Source organism: Bufo gargarizans, chromosome 2 (genome assembly GCF_014858855.1).
Source record: "Bufo gargarizans isolate SCDJY-AF-19 chromosome 2, ASM1485885v1, whole genome shotgun sequence".
Classification (NCBI taxonomy): domain Eukaryota; kingdom Metazoa; phylum Chordata; class Amphibia; order Anura; family Bufonidae; genus Bufo; species Bufo gargarizans.
In genome coordinates this window covers 237,297,164-237,320,194 of record NC_058081.1, presented here as the reverse complement: position 1 = coordinate 237,320,194, position 23,031 = coordinate 237,297,164, and positions in this window count along the sequence as shown.

Genomic DNA, 23,031 nt, shown 5'->3' with positions numbered 1-23,031 from the left:
CCTTATAACCAGGGAGGCCTTAACCTCCCCTATTTTAGGGGCTACTTTATGGCCTCTCAACTCTGCCTTTTTAATGACTGGGAAAATAGCCATTTCTGCAATAAAGTGGTGAAAGACTCAGGCTTTACGGATTTCTTTACTGTATTGGAGTCCGACTACCTATCAAATATACAGACCGGGTATACACTTTTCTGCAGAATGGCTACAAAGACCTGGCGGGTCATTAGGAGTTGGTGTGGAGTTAAGGCATCACTTATTTGCACCCCATTGTGGCATAATCCAAAGCTTGTGAATTTAAGGGACCTGAATTGTTGCCAGTATTGGAGGACTAAGAAGGTTCAGTATTTACATCAGGTGGTTAGTGGTGGACAAATTCTGTCCTCGATGGAATTAGGGCACAGGGCAAATTTGGGTGAGGTGGCCTGGTACGCATATTTCCAATTGAGGTCTGCACTCTGTAGCACTCTGAATAGCCACCTTCTTTTTATAGACACTCCTGAATTCTTACACAATTTTATTACTAAGAAAGCTGCCACGAAAATCAAAATATCACATTGTTATAGACACTTAATGAAACATTTTTTTCTGGGTCTTCTTTCTCCAGGACAGAAGTCCTGGTCTTTGTTACTTTCAGAGGTGGGTCCCCCAGATTGGGAGAATATAGGGGAAAGTTTAAAATATGTTTCACATAATTTTAATCACACTGTTGTACAATTTAACATTTTGCACAAAATATATGTGACACCTATGTGGCTATATAGAAGAGGACTTAGAGCCTCCTCTGATTGCCCACGTTGTGGCGACCACTTACACCTGTTTTGGGATTGCCCAATGGTGGGTAGTTACTGGAGATCGGTCCAGACCACCTTGGCTTGTAAACTTAACATTGTTGTTCCTCTGTCTCCCAGGATATGGGTCTTGGGAGACTTATCGGAGGTTAACTATCAGCCCATAAAACGTCAATTATTGATTAAGGTTATGTTCTTGGCTAGGCTTCTTGTCGCTAGACTATGGTTTAGCTCCTCCGCTCCAGACTGCAGCAACTGGCTGGCTCTAGTCGAGAAAGTGAAAAGCTATGAGAGGATTCTGCACAAACAAAGAGGATCTTATCTAAAATGGGGTAAACTGTGGGAAGAGTGGGACATGGTTTAATTAATTCGGAACTTTCCTTCTTTATTATATATACCCCTTTTTTTTTTTTTTTTCTTCCTGCAAGGTTGGGAGGGGGGGGGGATAGGTGGGGTGGGTCGGGGATGATCTCAGATTTTATAATACTACAAATGTTATGTGGATATGTATTTTTGCATTATAAATAAAATATGGAAATTTAAAAAAAATGTTCTCATTTATCCAGGTCATGGTATATATCTGTAAAGAATAAATCAAGGCAACTGGACGTACTGTAGATTTCTTGAAAACGTTTCACTCGTTCTTCCAACGAGCTTTCTCAATTCTGAGTGATTGTACAAAAATTCTGGGAATAAATATGTAACTGAATCCACATCTGGTAATTATACCCAGCATTGGGTCAAAGGTGTTGATTCCATTATCCTAATTGGAGTCAGTAGGTGATAAAGACTTCCCAGAAAAAGGTGTCAAGACAGCATTATACGTGGCAGACAATAGATGTCTAACCTCCCCACCTCTATTCAAGCTTGGCTTCTCCAAAAACCTCTGGTCAAGATTCAACCGTGTACTTACATCTAAAAGGAACAGGTCACACCTTTGAAAACAGTCAAGTATGTGTTTTGGATAAGGAGGCTGATTGCTACATACGAGGCGTGAAGGAGGCCATCTACGTAAAAATGGAGAAGCCAAGCTTGAATAGAGGTGGGGGGGTTAGACATCTATTGTCTGCCACGTATAATGCTGTCTTGACACCTTTTTCTGGGAAGTCTTTATCGCTTACTGACTCCAATTAGGATAATGGAATCAACACCTTTGACTCAATGCTGGGTATAATTACCAGATGTGGATTCAGTTACATATTTATTCCCAGAATTTTTGTACAATCACTCAGAATTGAGAAAGCTCGTTGGAAGAACGAGTGAAACGTTTTCAAGAAATCTACAGTACGTCTAGTTGCCTTGATTTATTCTTTACAGATATTCATCAGGAGGATGACTTTTAATTTCCTCATCCTCTTCCTCCTCTTCTGCCCATCCACCCTTTGTAGCGGAGGCAACTGTCTCCTGCTCCTCCTCCTACTCATCATCCAATTTGCGTTGAGAAGACGAAATTTGGGTAATCGGGCTATCACCCTGTATACTGTCTTCCCCCATTTCCACCTCTTCCACATGCAAAGTGTCCGCCTTAATTGTGAGCAGCGAGCGTTTCAGTAGACACAAAAGTGGGATGATTATGCTGATAATAGCGGCATCGCCGCTAACCATCTGTGTTGATTCCTCAAAGCTGCGTAAAATCTCACAGAGGTCAGACATCCATGCCCACTCGTCGCTTGTGAAGAGCGTAAGCTGATTGGAAAGGCGACAAACATTTTGCAGCTGGTATTCCACTACTGCCCTCTGCTGCTCACAAAGCTTGGCCAACATATGAAACGTGGAGTTCCCGCAGGTGCTCACGTCACACAACAGGCAGAGAGCTAGCAATTGCAAGCACTGCTGCAGCGTTGCCAGACCGGCGGCAGCCTTAGATGCCTTTCCAAAATAGACACACATGCGGCGCACCTTCACCAGTAGCTCAGGCAAAATGGGTCAGGTTTTGAGAAACCGCAGAACCACTAGGTTTAACACATGGGCTAGGCATAGTATGTGTGTGAGCTTGCCGAGATCTAAACCCACCACCAAGTTACAGACATTATCAGACACAACCAAGAAGAGCATGCTTTAAACGTTTCTGGAATCCCTGGTGTTGTCCGTGGCTGGGGGGAGGAGGACAACATTATCCTGGATGATGAGCAGGAGCCAGTCCACTCCACTGCTTCCAGTTTAGTTTGAAGAGGGGGCCCCTGTATAAAAAGCATAAAGGGCAAGGACCAGTACTGGGTGGCAACGTACTTAGACCCCCGGTACAAACACAAAATTGCGGAAATGTTACCACCATCACAAAGGTCTGTCAGAATGCAGCACTTCCAGGCCTTGCTTCGAGAAATGCTGCATTCTGCAAGAAGAGGGCAGTTTGAAGATGTGCTGTTGACTTCGGATATGAGATCATTCTTGCAGCCAACCCATCGACAGCCGTCCTCCGGATCCAGCCTCAACGAACGCCTAAACCGACAGGTGTCTGACTACATTGGGTTAACAGCCAATGTGGATGCTCTGAGAAACGAGGAACCCCTGGACTACTGTGTGTGCAGGCTTGACCTGTGGCCAGAGCTGGCACAATTTGCCATGGAACTGTTGGCTTGCCCCTCGTCCAGTGTCCTGTTCGAAAGGATGTTCAGCGCAGCAGGGGGGATCGTGACCGTTAAGCGCACTCGCATAGCTCACGACAGCGTGGACTACCTCACATTTCTAAAAATGAATGAGGCATGGATCTCGGAGGAATTCAACACATGTGACGAGTCGACTATGTTTTATTGAATATCCGCCACCACCCTTAACAAATCATGGTCCCTGTCTTAGGTAAATACAACGGCATAAAAGGCCTTTTATGCCCATTGAATGTCAAATTTTTGGGACCTATACTGGCCGACAGTTATATATTTATCCTGTGAACACCTAATGTACCTCCAGCCACAGAATCCAAAGTACTTTGCTGTCAGGTGAATGCCTATGGGCTAATTTTTGGGGCCTATACTGGCCGACAGTTACATATTTATTCTGTGACCGCCTAATGTACCTCGAGCCACAGAATCCAAAGGTCTGTGCTGTCAGGTAAATGCCTATTGCCTAATTCTTTGCGCCTGTACTGGTCGACAGTTTTTACCTCTAGCCACATAATCACACCCTTGTCTCACTCCTCTGCCTCTCATTATGGTGGCGTATGAACCACATTCACAATAAGGACCTTTTAATGTCACAAGGTCATGTGACTGTGCCCCCACAACGTACTGTGCTCCTCACCCCGTACTGTCCTGCCTTAAACCCTGCATTGTGCCCTCTTACCACACCCTGTGCAGTGCCCCTAGTCATTCCCTGTACTGTGCCTTCTTATACTCTTTTATCCAGTCACGGGATGGCGGTGTAATCTGGTCACTGTGCAGAGGTGTTACCCGGTCAATGTATGGCGGTGGTATCCAATATCTGGATCGCCATAACTGTATCCCTGTCCCTGCCCAAGCCATCCTTTTTTAGACCTGGCATGAGAGGTAAAAATATGCAGATTGCGGTGCTAAGGACCTTTGCGCCACAATCTGTGTCAGAAATACGCCTAACATAGACGTATTTCTATATAATAAATGACCACCTAATTGTATTATAATTCGGGGGTAGGGCTAATATCTTTATATTATATAGATTCTAGTGTATTATACTGTGCCCTGTATTTCCCAGTACAAAATGATCCTTGGGAAAGACAGTCCTCATCCCTGACCACCAGGACCAGTTAGTGCTCTGTCAGTACATGGCGGCCTCCCCTCTCTGCCACGCTGCTCCGATGTGGGCTGCTCCGATGTGGGCTGACACTAGGGCTGGGTTCACATCCTAATTTTGACATCCATTTAATGCATACCAAAAATGTATGCGTTAACAGATGCCTCAGACTGATGCCGTACAGTGGTGTCTATTCACCATACAGTTCTATGGTAGAAAAAAAATGTATGTTAACGTATGCATTTTTTAAATAGATTCTGCAGGATACAAAAACATGGAGTGCTGCACATTTGTATACCTCAAACCGATAGGAAAAAATAACTTTTCTAGACTCCAGCAGGTCACATTTTTGAGAGTTTCCCTTTATGATGCATAAAAATGGCCCCTGATTAATATACATATTTTTTGTGGGAATTTTTGCCAATGATCCCCTTCTAGTATATTACTGCCCATGTTGTGAGACTATTTGTGTACTTCTAGTAAGTGTTTTCTGGCTGCAAATATGAGCTAAAGCTTTTTCAGGTTTGCCTGCCATTAAAGTGAATGGGGCCCGCCACGAACTTGCGGTTCGCAAACATTTGATCGCGTTCACGATGTTCGTCCATCACTAGTCATGACATCACTGGGCCTGTGGTAAACAGCGAGAAGGCTGCGGCGCTTCTGCCAGCGCCACTGCCTTCTCCAACAGCTGATGGAAGGGGTCCCAGGTTGTCAGACCCCCGCTAATCAGATGCTGATGATCTATCCATTGGATAGATCATTAGTTTTAAAAAAAACTGCAGAACCCCTTTAACACCTTAAGAACCAAGCTCATTTTCACCTTAAGGACCAGGCCATTTTTTTTCACTTTATGTGTGAATAACTTTGAAACACTTTTACTTAGCCAGGCCATTCTGAGAAAGTTTTTTTGTTAAATATTGTAATTCATGACACTGGTAAAATGGAGTAAATTAAATCATTTTTGCTTATTTTAAAAAATACCTAATTTACCCAAAATTTTGAAAAATTTGCAAATTTCCAAGTTTCAATTTCTCTACTTCTATAATACATAGTAATACCTCCAAAAATAGTTATTCGTTTACATTCCCCATATGTCTACTTTATGTTTGGATCATTTTGGGAATGCCTATTTATTTTTTGGGGACGTTACAAGGCTTAGAAGTTTAGAAGCAAATCTTGAAATTTTTCAGGACGAGTTCAGGTCTGCAGTAACTTTGTGAGGCTTACATAATAGAAACCACCCAAAAATACCCAATTTTAGAAACTACACCCCTCAAGGTATTCAAAACTGAATTAAAAAACTTTGTTAACCCTTTAGGTCTTCCACAAGAGTTATTGGCAAATGGAGCTGGAATTTCAGAATTTCAATTTCTTGGCAAATTTTCAATTTTAATCCATTTTTTACAGTAACAAAGTAAGGGTTAACAACCAAACAAAACTCCGTATTTATTGCGCTGATTCTGTAGTTTATAGAAACACCCCATATGTAGTCGTAAACTACTGTACGGGCACCCGGCAGGGCGCAGAAGTAAAGTAACACCATATGGTTTCTGGAAGGCAGATTTTGCTGGACTGGTTTATTTACACCCTATCCCATTTGAAGCCCCCCTGATGCACCCCTAGAGTATAAAACTCCAAAAAAGTTACCCCATTTTTGAAACTATGGGATAAGGTGGCAGTTTTGTTGGGACTATTTTTAGGGTACATATGATTTTTGGTTGCTGTATATTACAAAAAGAAGGCAAGGTGACCAAAAATGTAAATTCTGAAATTTCATCTCCATTTGCCAATAACTCTTGTGGGACACCTAAAGGGTTAACAACGTTTGTAAAATCTGTTTTGAATACCTTGAGGGGTGTAGTTTTTTATATGCAGTCACTTTTATGGAGTTTCTACTCTAGGAGTGCATCAGGGGGGCTTCAAATGGGACATGGTGTCAAAAAACCATATGCCTTCCAAAAACCATATGGCGCTCCTTTCCTTGTGCGCCCTGCAGTTTGGCCATACGGCATTTTACGATCACATATGGGGTGTTTCTGTAAACTACAGAATCAGGGCAATAAATAAAGAGTTTTGTTTTACTGTTAACTAGAGTTGAGCGAACACCTGGATGTTCGGGTTCGAGAAGTTCGGCCGAACATCCCGGAAATGTTCGGGTTCGGGATCCGAACCCGATCCGAACTTCGTCCCGAACCCGAACCCCATTGAAGTCAATGGGGACCCGAACTTTTCGGCACTAAAACGGCTGTAAAACAGCCCAGGAAAGGGCTAGAGGGCTGCAAAAGGCAGCAACATGTAGGTAAATCCCCTGCAAACAAATGTGGATAGGGAAATTAATTAAAATAAAAATTAAATAAATAAAAATTAACCAAAATCAATTGGAGAGAGGTTCCATAGCAGAGAATCTGGCTTCCCGTCACCCACCACTGGAACAGTCCATTCTCAGATATTTAGGCCCCGGCACCCAGGCAGAGGAGAGAGGTCCCGTAACAGAGAATCTGTCTTCATGTCAGCAGAGAATTAGTCTGCATGTCATAGCAGAGAATGAGGCTTCACGTCAGCCACCACTGCAACAGTCCATTGGCATATATTTAGGCCTAGCACACAGGCAGAGGAGAGAGGTCCCGTAACAGAGAATCTGGCTTCATGTCAGCAGAGAATCAGTCTGCATGTCATAGCAGAGAATGAGGCTTCACGTCAGCCACCACTGCAACAGTCCATTGGCATATATTTAGGCCCAGCACACACACAGGCAGAGGAGAGAGGTCCCGTAACAGAGAATCTGTCTTCATGTCAGCAGAGAATTAGTCTGCATGTCATAGCAGAGAATGAGGCTTCACGTCACCCACCACTGCAACAGTCCATTGGCATATATTTAGGCCTAGCACACAGGCAGAGCAGAGAGGTCCCGTAACAGACAATCTGGCTTCATGACAGCAGAGAATCAGTCTGCATGTCATAGCAGAGAATGAGGCTTCACGTCACCCACCACTGCAACAGTCCATTGGCATATATTTAGGCCTAGCACACAGGCAGAGGAGAGAGGTCCCGTAACAGAGAATCTGTCTTCATGTCAGCAGAGAATCAGTCTGCATGTCATAGCAGAGAATGAGGCTTCACGTCAGCCACCACTGCAACAGTCCATTGGCATATATTTAGGCCCAGCACCCAGGCAGAGGAGGGAGGTCCCGTAACAGAGAATCTGTCTTCATGTCAGCAGAGAATTAGTCTGCATGTCATAGCAGAGAATGAGGCTTCACGTCAGCCACCACTGCAACAGTCCATTGGCATATATTTAGGCCCAGCACACACACAGGCAGAGGAGAGAGGTCCCGTAACAGAGAATCTGGCTTCATGTCAGCAGAGAATCAGTCTGCATGTCATAGCAGAGAATGAGGCTTCACGTCAGCCACCACTGCAACAGTCCATTGGCATATATTTAGGCCCAGCACACACACAGGCAGAGGAGAGAGGTCCCGTAACAGAGAATCTGGCTTCATGTCAGCAGAGAATCAGTCTGCATGTCATAGCAGAGAATGAGGCTTCACGTCAGCCACCACTGCAACAGTCCATTGGCATATATTTAGGCCCAGCACACACACAGGCAGAGGAGAGAGGTCCCGTAACAGAGAATCTGGCTTCATGTCAGCAGAGAATCAGTCTGCATGTCATAGCAGAGAATGAGGCTTCACGTCAGCCACCACTGCAACAGTCCATTGGCATATATTTAGGCCCAGCACACACACAGGCAGAGGAGAGAGGTCCCGTAACAGAGAATCTGGCTTCATGTCAGCAGAGAATCAGTCTGCATGTCATAGCAGAGAATGAGGCTTCACGTCAGCCACCACTGCAACAGTCCATTGGCATATATTTAGGCCCAGCACACACACAGGCAGAGGAGAGAGGTCCCGTAACAGAGAATCTGGCTTCATGTCAGCAGAGAATCAGTCTGCATGTCATAGCAGAGAATGAGGCTTCACGTCAGCCACCACTGCAACAGTCCATTGGCATATATTTAGGCCCAGCACACACACAGGCAGAGGAGAGAGGTCCCGTAACAGAGAATCTGTCTTCATGTCAGCAGAGAATTAGTCTGCATGTCATAGCAGAGAATGAGGCTTCACGTCACCCACCACTGCAACAGTCCATTGGCATATATTTAGGCCTAGCACACAGGCAGAGCAGAGAGGTCCCGTAACAGACAATCTGGCTTCATGACAGCAGAGAATCAGTCTGCATGTCATAGCAGAGAATGAGGCTTCACGTCACCCACCACTGCAACAGTCCATTGGCATATATTTAGGCCTAGCACACAGGCAGAGCAGAGAGGTCCCGTAACAGACAATCTGGCTTCATGTCAGCAGAGAATCAGTCTGCATGTCATAGCAGAGAATGAGGCTTCACGTCACCCACCACTGCAACAGTCCATTGGCATATATTTAGGCCTAGCACACAGGCAGAGCAGAGAGGTCCCGTAACAGACAATCTGGCTTCATGTCAGCAGAGAATCAGTCTGCATGTCATAGCAGAGAATGAGGCTTCACGTCACCCACCACTGCAACAGTCCATTGGCATATATTTAGGCCTAGCACACAGGCAGAGCAGAGAGGTCCCGTAACAGACGATCTGGCTTCATGTCAGCAGAGAATCAGTCTGCATGTCATAGCAGAGAATCAGGCTTCACGTCAGCCACCACTGCAACAGTCCATTGTCATAAATTTAGGCCCAGCACCCAGGCAGAGGAGAGAGGTCCCGTAACAGACAATCTGGCTTCATGTCAGCAGAGAATTAGTCTGCATGTCATAGCAGAGAATCAGGCTTCATGTCAGCCACCACTGCAACAGTCCATTGGCATATATTTAGGCCTAGCACACAGGCAGAGGAGAGGTTCATTCAACTTTGGGTAGCCCCGCAATATAATGGTAAAATGAAAATAAAAATAGGATTGAATGAGGAAGTGCCCTGGAGTCCAATAATATATGGTTATGGGGAGGTAGTTAATGTCTAATCTGGACAAGGGACGGACAGGTCCTGTGGGATCCATGCCTGGTTCATTTTTATGAACGTCAGCTTGTCCACATTGGCTGTAGACAGGCGGCTGCGTTTGTCTGTAATGACGCCCCCTGCCGTGCTGAATACACGTTCAGACAAAACGCTGGCTGCCGGGCAGGCCAGCACCTCCAAGGCATAAAAGGCTAGCTCTGGCCACGTGGACAATTTAGAGACCCAGAAGTTGAATGGGGCCGAACCATCAGTCAGTACGTGGAGGGGTGTGCACACGTACTGTTCCACCATGTTAGTGAAATGTTGCCTCCTGCTAACACGTTGCGTATCAGGTGGTGGTGCAGTTAGCTGTGGCGTGTTGACAAAAGTTTTCCACATCTCTGCCATGCTAACCCTGCCCTCAGAGGAGCTGGCCGTGACACAGCTGCCTTGGCGACCTCTTGCTCCTCCTCTGCCTTGGCCTTGGGCTTCCACTTGTTCCCCTGTGACATTTGGGAATGCTCTCAGTAGCGCGTCTACCAACGTGCGCTTGTACTCGCGCATCTTCCTATCACGCTCCAGTGCAGGAAGTAAGGTGGGCACATTGTCTTTGTAGCGTGGATCCAGCAGGGTGGCAACCCAGTAGTCCGCACAGGTTAAAATGTGGGCAACTCTGCTGTCGTTGCGCAGGCACTGCAGCATGTAGTCGCTCATGTGTGCCAGGCTGCCCAGGGGTAAGGACAAGCTGTCCTCTGTGGGAGGCGTATCGTCATCGTCCTGCCTTTCCCCCCAGCCACGCACCAGTGATGGACCCGAGCTGCGTTGGGTGCCACCCCGCTGTGACCATGCTTCATCCTCATCCTCCTCCACCTCCTCCTCATCCTCGTCCTCCTCGTCCTCCAGTAGTGGGCCCTGGCTGGCCACATTTGTACCTGGCCTCTGCTGTTGCAAAAAACCTCCCTCTGAGTCACTTCGAAGAGACTGGCCTGAAAGTGCTAAAAATGACCCCTCTTCCTCATCCTCCTCCTCCTCCTCCTGGGCCACCTCCTGTTCCATCATCGCCCTAAGTGTTTTCTCAAGGAGACATAGAAGTGGTATTGTAACGCTGATAACGGTGTCATCGCCACTGGCCATGTTGGTGGAGTACTCGAAACAGCGCAACAGGGCACACAGGTCTCGCATGGAGGCCCAGTCATTGGTGGTGAAGTGGTGCTGTTCTGTAGTGCGACTGACCCGTGCGTGCTGCAGCTGAAACTCCACTATGGCCTGCTGCTGCTCGCACAGTCTGTCCAGCATGTGCAAGGTGGAGTTCCACCTGGTGGGCACGTCGCATATGAGGCGGTGAGCGGGAAGGCCGAAGTTACGCTGTAGCGCAGACAGGCGAGCAGCGGCAGGATGTGAACGCCGGAAGCGCGAACAGACGGCCCGCACTTTATGCAGCAGCTCTGACATGTCGGGGTAGTTGTGAATGAACTTCTGCACCACCAAATTCAGCACATGCGCCAAGCAAGGGATGTGCGTCAAATTGGCTAGTCCCAGAGCTGCAACGAGATTTCGCCCATTATCACACACCACCAGGCCGGGCTTGAGGCTCACCGGCAGCAACCACTCGTCGGTCTGTTGTTCTATACCCCGCCACAACTCCTGTGCGGTGTGGGGCCTGTCCCCCAAACATATGAGTTTCAGAATGGCCTGCTGACGTTTACCCCGGGCTGTGCTGAAGTTGGTGGTGAAGGTGTGTGGCTGACTGGATGAGCAGGTGGAAGAAGAGGAGGAGGAAGCCGAGAAGGAGGAGGTGGCAACAGGAGGCAAAGAATGTTGCCCTGCGATCCTTGGCGGCGGAAGGACGTGCGCCAAACAGCTCTCCGCCTGGGGCCCAGCTGCCACTACATTTACCCAGTGTGCAGTTAGGGAGATATAGCGTCCCTGGCCGTGCTTACTGGTCCACGTATCTGTGGTTAGGTGGACCTTGCCACAGATGGCGTTGCGCAGTGCACACTTGATTTTATCGGATACTTGGTTGTGCAGGGAAGGCACGGCTCTCTTGGAGAAGTAGTGCCGGCTGGGAACAACATACTGTGGGACAGCAAGCGACATGAGCTGTTTGAAGCTGTCTGTGTCCACCAGCCTAAATGACAGCATTTCATAGGCCAGTAGTTTAGAAATGCTGGCATTCAGGGCCAGGGATCGAGGGTGGCTAGGTGGGAATTTACGCTTTCTATCAAATGTTTGTGAGATGGAGAGCTGAACGCTGGCGTGTGACATGGTTGAGACGCTTGGTGACGGAGGTGGTGGTGGTGGTGTTGGTGGTACATCCCCTGTTTGCTGGGCGGCAGGTGCCAACGTTCCTCCAGAGGCGGAGGAAGAGGCCGAGGCGGCAGCAGCAGAATAGGCCGAGGCGGCAGCAGCAGAAGAGGTAGCAGGGGGAGCCTGAGTGACTTCCTTGGTTTTAAGGTGTTTACTCCACTGCAGTTCATGCTTTGCATGCAGGTGCCTGGTCATGCAGGTTGTGCTCAGGTTCAGAACGTTAATGCCTCGCTTCAGGCTCTGATGGCACAGCGTGCAAACCACTCGGGTCTTGTCGTCAGCACATTGTTTGAAGAAGTGCCATGCCAGGGAACTCCTTGAAGCTGCCTTTGGGGTGCTCGGTCCCAGATGGCGGCGGTCAGTAGCAGGCGGAGTCTCTTGGCGGCGGGTGTTCTGCTTTTGCCCACTGCTCCCTCTTTTGCTACGCTGTTGGCTCGGTCTCACCACTGCCTCTTCCTCCGAACTGTGAAAGTCAGTGGCACGACCTTCATTCCATGTGGGGTCTAGGACCTCATCGTCCCCTGCATCGTCTTCCACCCAGTCTTGATCCCTGACCTCCTGTTCAGTCTGCACACTGCAGAAAGACGCAGCAGTTGGCACCTGTGTTTCGTCATCATCAGAGACATGCTGAGGTGGTATTCCCATGTCCTCATCATCAGGAAACATAAGTGGTTGTGCGTCAGTGCATTCTATGTCTTTCACCGCTGGGGAAGGGCTAGGTGGATGCCCTTGGGAAACCCTGCCAGCGGAGTCTTCAAACAGCATAAGAGACTGCTGCATAACTTGAGGCTGAGACAGTTTCCCTGGTATGCATGGGGGTGATGTGACAGACTGATGGGGTTGGTTTTCAGGCGCCATCTGTGCGCTTTCTGCAGAAGACTGGGTGGGAGATAATGTGAACGTGCTGGATCCACTGTCGGCCACCCAATTGACTAATGCCTGTACCTGCTCAGGCCTTACCATCCTTAGAACGGCATTGGGCCCCACCATATATCGCTGTAAATTCTGGCGGCTACTGGGACCTGAGGTAGTTGGTACACTAGGACGTGTGGATGTGGCAGAACGGCCACGTCCTCTCCCAGCACCAGAGGGTCCACTAACACCACCACGACCATGTCCACGTCCGCGTCCCTTACTAGATGTTTTTCTCATTGTTATGGTTCACCACAACAACAAATATATTATTTGGCCCAATGTATTGTATTCAAATTCAGCGGGATATAAATTTGAGGCCTAGTATTTAGGCGCTGGGTGACCGGTATGGATTTAGTGACAGAATTAGACTTGGAAATGCACAGAAGCGTGTGTGTGAAGTTATTCTGAATGACCCAATGTGCACCTTGAATATTATATACCCTTTTTGGGATAGATTTCAAATAGCTCTGATATAGCAGGAACCACTAAATTATGAAATTGCTAAATTGGGAATTGTACTTCAACCCAGAACAAAAAATGTGCTTTGACGGGCACTAAATAACTTTCCCAGCTACAACAGGACAGCGGTAACGAGAGATTTAGAGGGATTTAAATTTGAGGCCTAGTATTTAGGCGCTGGGTGACAGGTATGGGTTTAGTGACAGAATTAGACTTGGAAATACACAGTAGCGGGTGTGTGTGAAGTTATTCTGAATGACCCAATGTGCACCTTCAATATTATATACCCTTTTTGGGATAGATTTCAAATAGCTCTGATATAGCAGGAACCACTAAATTATGAAATTGCTAAATTGGGAATTGTACTTCAACCCAGAACAAAAAATGTGCTTTGACGGACACTAAATATCTTGCCCAGCAACAACAGTACAGCGGTGGGTAACGAGAGATTTAGAGGGATTTAAATTTGAGGCCTAGTATTTAGGCGCTGGGTCACCGGTATGGATTTAGTGACAGAATTAGACTTGGAAATGCACAGAAGCGTGTGTGTGAAGTTATTCTGAATGACCCTATGTGCACCTTCAATATTATATACCCTTTTAGGGATAGATTTCAAATAGCTCTGATATAGCAGAAACCACTAAATTATGAAATTGCTAAATTGGGAATTGTACTTCAACCCAGAACAAAAAATGTGCTTTGACGGACACTAAATATCTTGCCCAGCAACAACAGTACAGCGGTGGGTAACGAGAGATTTAGAGGGATTTAAATTTGAGGCCTAGTATTTAGGCGCTGGGTCACCGGTATGGATTTAGTGACAGAATTAGACTTGGAAATGCACAGAAGCGTGTGTGTGAAGTTATTCTGAATGACCCTATGTGCACCTTCAATATTATATACCCTTTTAGGGATAGATTTCAAATAGCTCTGATATAGCAGAAACCACTAAATTATGAAATTGCTAAATTGGGAATTGTACTTCAACCCAGAACAAAAAATGTGCTTTGACGGACACTAAATATCTTGCCCAGCAACAACAGTACAGCGGTGGGTAACGAGAGATTTAGAGGGATTTAAATTTGAGGCCTAGTATTTAGGCGCTGGGTCACCGGTATGGATTTAGTGACAGAATTAGACTTGGAAATGCACAGAAGCGTGTGTGTGAAGTTATTCTGAATGACCCTATGTGCACCTTCAATATTATATACCCTTTTAGGGATAGATTTCAAATAGCTCTGATATAGCAGAAACCACTAAATTATGAAATTGCTAAATTGGGAATTGTACTTCAACCCAGAACAAAAAATGTGCTTTGACGGACACTAAATATCTTGCCCAGCAACAACAGTACAGCGGTGGGTAACGAGAGATTTAGAGGGATTTAAATTTGAGGCCTAGTATTTAGGCGCTGGGTCACCGGTATGGATTTAGTGACAGAATTAGACTTGGAAATGCACAGAAGCGTGTGTGTGAAGTTATTCTGAATGACCCTATGTGCACCTTCAATATTATATACCCTTTTAGGGATAGATTTCAAATAGCTCTGATATAGCAGAAACCACTAAATTATGAAATTGCTAAATTGGGAATTGTACTTCAACCCAGAACAAAAAATGTGCTTTGACGGACACTAAATATCTTGCCCAGCAACAACAGTACAGCGGTGGGTAACGAGAGATTTAGAGGGATTTAAATTTGAGGCCTAGTATTTAGGCGCTGGGTCACCGGTATGGATTTAGTGACAGAATTAGACTTGGAAATGCACAGAAGCGTGTGTGTGAAGTTATTCTGAATGACCCTATGTGCACCTTCAATATTATATACCCTTTTAGGGATAGATTTCAAATAGCTCTGATATAGCAGAAACCACTAAATTATGAAATTGCTAAATTGGGAATTGTACTTCAACCCAGAACAAAAAATGTGCTTTGACGGACACTAAATATCTTGCCCAGCAACAACAGTACAGTGGTGGGTAACGAGAGATTTAGAGGGATTTAAATTTGAGGCCTAGTATTTAGGCGCTGGGTCACCGGTATGGATTTAGTGACAGAATTAGACTTGGAAATGCACAGAAGCGTGTGTGTGAAGTTATTCTGAATGACCCTATGTGCACCTTCAATATTATATACCCTTTTAGGGATAGATTTCAAATAGCTCTGATATAGCAGAAACCACTAAATTATGAAATTGCTAAATTGGGAATTGTACTTCAACCCAGAACAAAAAATGTGCTTTGACGGACACTAAATATCTTGCCCAGCAACAACAGTACAGCGGTGGGTAACGAGAGATTTAGAGGGATTTAAATTTGAGGCCTAGTATTTAGGCGCTGGGTGACAGGTATGGGTTTAGTGACAGAATTAGACTTGGAAATACACAGTAGCGGGTGTGTGTGAAGTTATTCTGAATGACCCAATGTGCACCTTCAATATTATATACCCTTTTTGGGATAGATTTCAAATAGCTCTGATATAGCAGGAACCACTAAATTATGAAATTGCTAAATTGGGAATTGTATTTCAACCCAGAACAAGAAATGTGCTTGAACGGACACTAAATAACTCGCCCAGCTACAGCACTAGGGACAGATTTAGCTGGATATAAATTTGAGGCCTAGTATTTAGGCGCTGGGTGACCGGTATGGATTTAGTGACAGAATTAGACTGGGATATGGCCAAAAAATGAACAGACTATTGCTGGTTAAATGCACTTGGTGTGACAGCTTCACCCTGATGTAGGCTTTAGCCAAAAAACAACCACACCATTGAGGGTTAAATGCACTTGGTGACAGGCGCAGCTTGCCCCTGATTTTGTATATGGCCAAAAAATGAACAGACTATTGCTGGTTAAATGCACTTGGTGTGACAGCTTCACCCTGATGTAGGCTTTAGCCAAAAAACAACCACACCATTGAGGGTTAAATGCACTTGGTGACAGGCGCAGCTTGCCCCTGATTTTGTATATGGCCAAAAAATGAACAGACTATTGCTGGTTAAATGCACTTGGTGTGACAGCTTCACCCTGATGTAGGCTTTAGCCAAAAAACAACCACACCATTGAGGGTTAAATGCACTTGGTCGCAGCTTGTGCTGGCGCACCACAAGACACAAAATGGCCGCCGATCACCCCAGAAAAATGAGACTGACAAACGGTCTGTGCAGCCTAAAAACAGTGAGCAATTGAGGATCAGCAGCTCAATGATCCACAGCTGCAGATCGATCAGTTAATCAAGTCCTTTGGAGGAGTTAATCTGCCTAATCTCGCCCTACTGTCGCAGCCGCAACCTCTCCCTACGCTAATCAGAGCAGAGTGACGGGCGGCGCTATGTGACTCCAGCTTAAATAGAGGCTGGGTCACATGGTGCTCTGGCCAATCACAGCCATGCCAATAGTAGGCATGGCTGTGATGGCCTCTTGGGGCAAGTAGTATGACGCTTGTTGATTGGCTGCTTTGCAGCCTTTCAAAAAGCGCCAAGAAAGCGTCACAAAAGCGCGAAGAAAGCGACGAACACCGAACCCGAACCCGGACTTTTACGAAAATGTCCGGGTTCGGGTCCGTGTCACGGACACCCCAAAATTCGGTACGAACCCGAACTATACAGTTCGAGTTCGCTCATCCCTACTGTTAACCCTTGCTTTGTTAATTGAAAAAATTGATAAAAATATAAAATTTGGCCAAAAATTACTGTTTTGGCACAGTTTTTATTTTATTTATTTGACTGTGTTCATTTGAGGGGTTAGGTCATGTGTTATTTTTATAAAGCAGATTCTTAAGGATGTGGCAATACCTAAAATGTCTACTTTTTTACACTATAACATCCTTTTTTAAACAAAGAAAAAACATTTTAGTATCTCCATAGTCTGAGAGTCCGTTTTTATTTAGTTTTTAGCCGAATGTCTTAGGTAGGAGCTAATTTTTTGCGGGATGAGAGGACGGTTTTATTGGCACTATTTTGGGGTGCATATGACTTTTTAATCGCTTGCTATTACTCTTTCTGTGATGTAAGGTGACAAAAAAAATAGCTTTTTTTACACCGTTTTTATTAGATTTTTTTTTTGTGTTCATCTGAGGGGTTAGGTCATGTGGTACTTTTATAGTTCTTCTATGGTTCTTACGGATGCGGCAATACCTAATATGTATACTATTTTATTTATTTTAGTTTTACAAAATAATATCATTTTAGAGGCATTTTTTTTTTTTTTTTTCTGGGCGATTGTCTGTGGCCAAATATAATTAAAATTGGGGAAGGGGATTATCAATTTAGTACTCCATGGAAGTGTGGTACTCCCTAAAGCAACCGTCAATGCAGAGGCCCGGATGATCGGGGCACGTGTCACACTGAGTGGTGGTGTCCTTCTGTATTCTGTGACACACACTGCACTTTTTTGGGGACCGTCCCTTCTTTCCAGAATGGGGGACCAAACCTGGAAAGTGTTGGCCAGGGACGATCCGGGTGCCTCCAGTTCCCGATGTACTCCGGCCTGCTCTTTCCCAGTCAGAAAAGACCAGGTCCTTAAGGACTCCCTCATAGAACTGCAGAAATTTTCCTGTGTTGCCAGCGCTTGGGGACAGCACAAAAGAGTTGTACAAGGCAACCTGTACCAAGTAGACCACAACTTTTTAGTACCATGCCCGGGATTTGCGCATGGTGTTATATGGCTTGAGGACTTGATCAGAGAGTAGTCCACAATACAATCGGGCTTGAGGACCGTTGCAGTGGTACCTCGCACAGGGACAGGGGTGATGCCGCTACTGTGAATTGTGGACAGTACAAGGACATCCCTCTTGTCCTTATATCTGACGAGCAACAGGTTTCCACTGGTAAGGGCATGGGTCTCACCCCTGGGGATATGTACCTAGAAGGGGTGGGTTGGGAGGCCACGTTGATTTTTCAGCACGGTCTCACAAGCGGACGTGGGTCTGGCAGCGAGGGACTAGAACAAGGGGATACTGGTATAAAAGTTATCCACGTACAGGTGGTAACCCTTATCTAGCAGTGGGTGCATAAGGTCCCACACAAGTTTCCCGCTAACACCCAGAGTGGGGGGACATTCTGGGGGTTCAATACTGGAATCTCGCGCTTTGTACACACAAAACTTATAAGTGTACCCTGAGGTACTCTCTCAAAGTTTGTACAGCTTCGCGCCATACCTCGCCCACTTAGAGGGAACATGCTGGTGGAAAATAATTCTCCCCTTGAAAGCAATGAGACTCATCAACAGTTACCTTCCTTCCAGGTACTTAGGCCTCCAAAAATTTAGCTCTGAAGTGATCGATGACCGGCCTGATTTTGCACAGGCGGTCATAGGCAGGATCACCTCGGGGGGACATGCTGCATTATCTGCATAATGCAGGCATTTCCGAATGGCCTCAAAACGGGAAAGTGTCATTGCCATACAGTAGAGTGGGGTCTGTTAGAGGACGTCCCCACTCCAATACTGCCTGACACCGTTTTTTTTACTAGGCCCATATGCAGCACGAGGCCCTAAAACGTCCTCATCTTGGCTGCACTAACCGGAGTCCAGCCACCCGACCTAGCCAAAAAGGATTCGGGGTGTTTAGCAATGAACTGTTGGGCGAACAAGTTTGTTTGCTCCACCATCAAATTCACAAAGTCACTAAAAAAAAAACTAAAAAAGTCATATTCAGTGAAGGCCCCTGTGTGAATCTGGATTCCTGGTTGGCCAACAAAGTCAGGAATCACAGGATCAAAATTCTCTGGGGTACACGATACAAGTTCACCGGTAGGGGGCTCAGGTGGACTTATCTGGTGGGGCGGAAAACTAGTACGAGCCCCAGGGCTGCTCATACTAGTGTGGGCCACACTGTGACAAGAGGAAAGTGGGGTCATCCTTGTCCTCACTGGGGCTCTCGGAGTCAGAGACAAGCAGAGCGACAAGAACATCCAGCGGGCCATAAAGGAGTGTGTGTGTGCATGTCTGTGTGCGTGTGTGTAAAAGAGGTGGACGGACAGGCTCTTCTCTCCTGGCTCCAAGGAAGCACTGTGGAGGAGGAGAGCAGAGCTGGGGGAAGTTAACCCCTGCCTGTCCAGCCAATAGGATGCGATCCTGAGAGGTGATGTCACCGCCACCTCCCAGGATCTAAGGATGGCGATTGGTGGTGTATTATCACACCACCGATCACCATCCTGTTCCGGGTTATTGGGTCACCGGAGACCGGAATGACCGGGAAACGCAGGAAAACCGCAGGTCTGAATTGACCTGCGGTTTGCTGCGATTGCCAATATGAACCCCCTCGGCATTGTCACAGAGTGCCTGCTGAATGATTTCAGTGGGCACTCTGTTCTGATCTCCGCCCGCTGCGCGGCGGTGATCAGAAATACACAGGGTGTACATGTACGCCCTATGTCCTTAAGGACTCGGACATCAGGACGTACCTGTATGCCCTGTGTCCGTAAGAGGTTAACCTATTGAAGGGGCAGCTTTGGTTGTCCCAATTCCTGAAATGCATTTCCACTACTTCCAGTCAATGCCTGGACAGAAGTGTGACATGCCAACTCCCCACATGTCACCACAGCTTGTCAATCAAAGCTGTTTTGTGCCTTGAATGAACAAACATATCATCACTCATGCTGACTGACTGGCAAATGCCTAGTCAAGTTAATGTTTGCTGCCACAGGTTTTTAATGTAATAAGTGTCACGTTACTGTTTTACTACATAGTTTTCATAATTACATACATTTATAGTATTGAAATACATACCGGTAGATATGGATATATCTTATGCTACAATATGCCTGGCCATCCTCAAGTTGTTTTCACAACCTGTAAAACCCCTTTATGTGTCAGGCTAAAGTTTGCAACATATACATGCAGTACTTTAAGCAATTTTACAAAGTTATGAAAGATTTTTAAAATTGTTAAAATTATCGCAAAAAAAAGTCTAAAGAACTCAGATGCCAATCTATGTTGTCATCATTTTTGTCCTGCTGTTGTATAAAAAATGGCTAAGAATTGTTATCATACACATTAAAATGCACAAAAGAGTTAGCCTTTGGATTTATTAGTCTATCTTGGAGTCTAATGTTACACACAAGAGATAAATAGCTGTGAAATTATGGACTTTCATTCATATATTATATAATAAAATGAACAATGAAGGACGTGTTGTAAAGTGATATCTTGAAATTATACATTGTACTGGGTCATTCTCTTCCATAAAGTTTCGGGTAGGAAACAGAGCACTATATTGGATCATCCATCTGGTTTTAATTATAAATTCATTCCTTTGAGTTGAAATTAAAACCCTTTATTTTTAAGTTACCGTTTTCCACAAGAAATACATTTTTTTTTTTTTACAAAATATATCAATATGCTTCTTGAACCCAATAAAAGTGTTCCAGTTAAAATATAAGAAAAAAAGTGTCTATGCAGAGAATTTTCAAATTATATATTTATGCAGTTATCAATTATGGTAGAACATAAAGCTACTGCGTAATATTCAAAACAACAGAACAATTCTTTTGGCAGAAATATAGTTAATAAATTTACAATACAGAAAGAACCTTTTAATTTCATCAAAAAATGAATTTGAATTCTTAGAGCTTTATGACACATTAAAATACATGCCATATTTTAGTCTTACCCATGCTAAATCGCATTATTCATTCATCTTCTAAATATTACTAGTCAGTAAGCTGAAAGGGGTAGTCTCATTATAGACACTAGTCAACACAAATTCCTAAGCTCCATTTTTTATTCCTGATTAATTATAAGACATAATATAAAGACATTCATGCAACCTAAATAAAATCTAGGATTGATAATAAAAAGATGAAATCTATATTTAAAGAGGACCTTTCATGGTTTTGTAATGATTGCAATAAATACCTTTAATTGGGGGGTACCCCCGCTGATGCTGCCACGCTGCCTGATTTTTAAAAATATCGCTCCTGCGCCCCGCTGTGCCCCCCCCACACAGTTTTTGCGCTCAGTATGCCAACACTGAGCATCGGTACAGAGAGAAGAAGAAGACGTCAGGGTTTCTCAATGGGCGTCTCCTTCTCCCTGGTTGTGCCGCGATCCAATTACAGCGGAGAGAGTCACAGCCAGGGGAAAAAAAAAACTCACCTTCTCCCTGGCTGTTACGCTCTCCGTTGTGATTAGATCGCGACACAGCCAGGGAGAAGGAGACGCCCATTAAGAAACCCTGGTGTCACCTCCTCCCTGTACCGATTCTCAGTATTAGCATACTGAGTGCGAAAAACTGCAGGGGGGGCACAGCGGTGCACAGGACTGATATTTAAAAAAATCAGGCAGGGTGACAGCATCAGCCAGTACCCCCCCCCCCCCCCCCCCCAAGTAAAGGTATTTATCACAATAAATACCAAACCATGAAAGGTCCTCTTTAAAGTATTTAGGAAAAAGTTACACTATAGGTGTAAAACGTCACTTACAGAGGTTGTCTAGCTTCAGGAGGAAACTAGAAAACACAGAGAATCTGCCTGCATTAAAAGACTACTACTTACCTGGCAGATCCTGCAACTGCAGTGGGTAAAGAGACTTTCGATAGGATACTCCAGCAGCACAGGATCTGCCATGTAAGTAATGATATTTTGATGGATGCTCTGTGTTGTCCGAGTTCCTTCTGAAACCAGAAAACCTCTTTAATAGAGATGTTACCTAATACAGTGTAAACCCAGCAATAGTCAATATCAAAGAAACAATTATACAAATGGTAGAAATATCAAAATGAATATACAGCATATACTAAACGCCTTCAGGTATAAGAATATGTACTCAGGCGTGCCAAAGAGAGTTTGCTACAATGTAGATATAAACAGAAATTACATTCAGTGGTTTGGCAGTGATGCTGGCTTTTTATGTAAATTAAATACAAAATGTTATTCTTAATCCTTTGGCTCATAGTTACTAATGGATTGTATTATCCTTTTCTTAGGCAAGACAAATAGTTACAATCTTGAAACTAAAGAGAAGATTTGCTTTATGTAGTAAATAAAGTGACTGCCAGTAACATATGTATTTCTCACCCAACAAAAGTATAACATTGAGTCAAATTTAAAAAAAAAAAATATTTGAAAGGTTTCCCAGTAAAATAATATACAGAATATTACTGAATGTATTTACTTTTAGAATGCAAATAAAAAAAATTGCAATTCCTCTGTAATAATGGTCAATGACTTCATTATGGTAGAGATTTATCAAAATTAGTGCAGGAAAAAAGTAGAGTAGTTGCTGCTTTATTGAATAGAGATCGATTGGTTGCTATGGGTATTACTTGTTTTTATCAATCTACTCATTGGCCATCAATATCAAAATCCTGGACAAACTCTTTAGTCCCATCTGTAACATTTTTGTTAGTACACGTATCAAAATCAAAGACAAATTTGAGCTTAAACCCAGTTTTAGTTGTGTTTGAAACAGAATGAAACTATTTATAATTTTATGAACAAATTATGCATGTAACACACAATGACCTGAAATGGAAAATAAGAAATATATTGTTCACTATATATATTCCTTAAAAAAAAAAAAAAAAACTTGAAGAATAAATTATTTATACATACTGTATATAATATCATTGTAAACAGGGCTTACAAAAGCAAGCAAGATAAGAAAGATTTTTTTATATTTAACTTGACAATTTTTGTACTTTTTCAAATGAAAATGTCCATTCATTACAACTATAATTTAAGTATACAAATATCATTTTGAACACACTTCATTTAAACAAATTCAAAAGTACTATTCTCTAAAATAAGAATTGAATTAAAAACTGGCTGGGTTGACAATACAATTATGTAGTTGGTACAGTTTTAGGATACTTAAAAGGGTTTTCTGAGATATTGATACTGATGACCTATCCTGAGATGAAGCTGCAAGAAGGA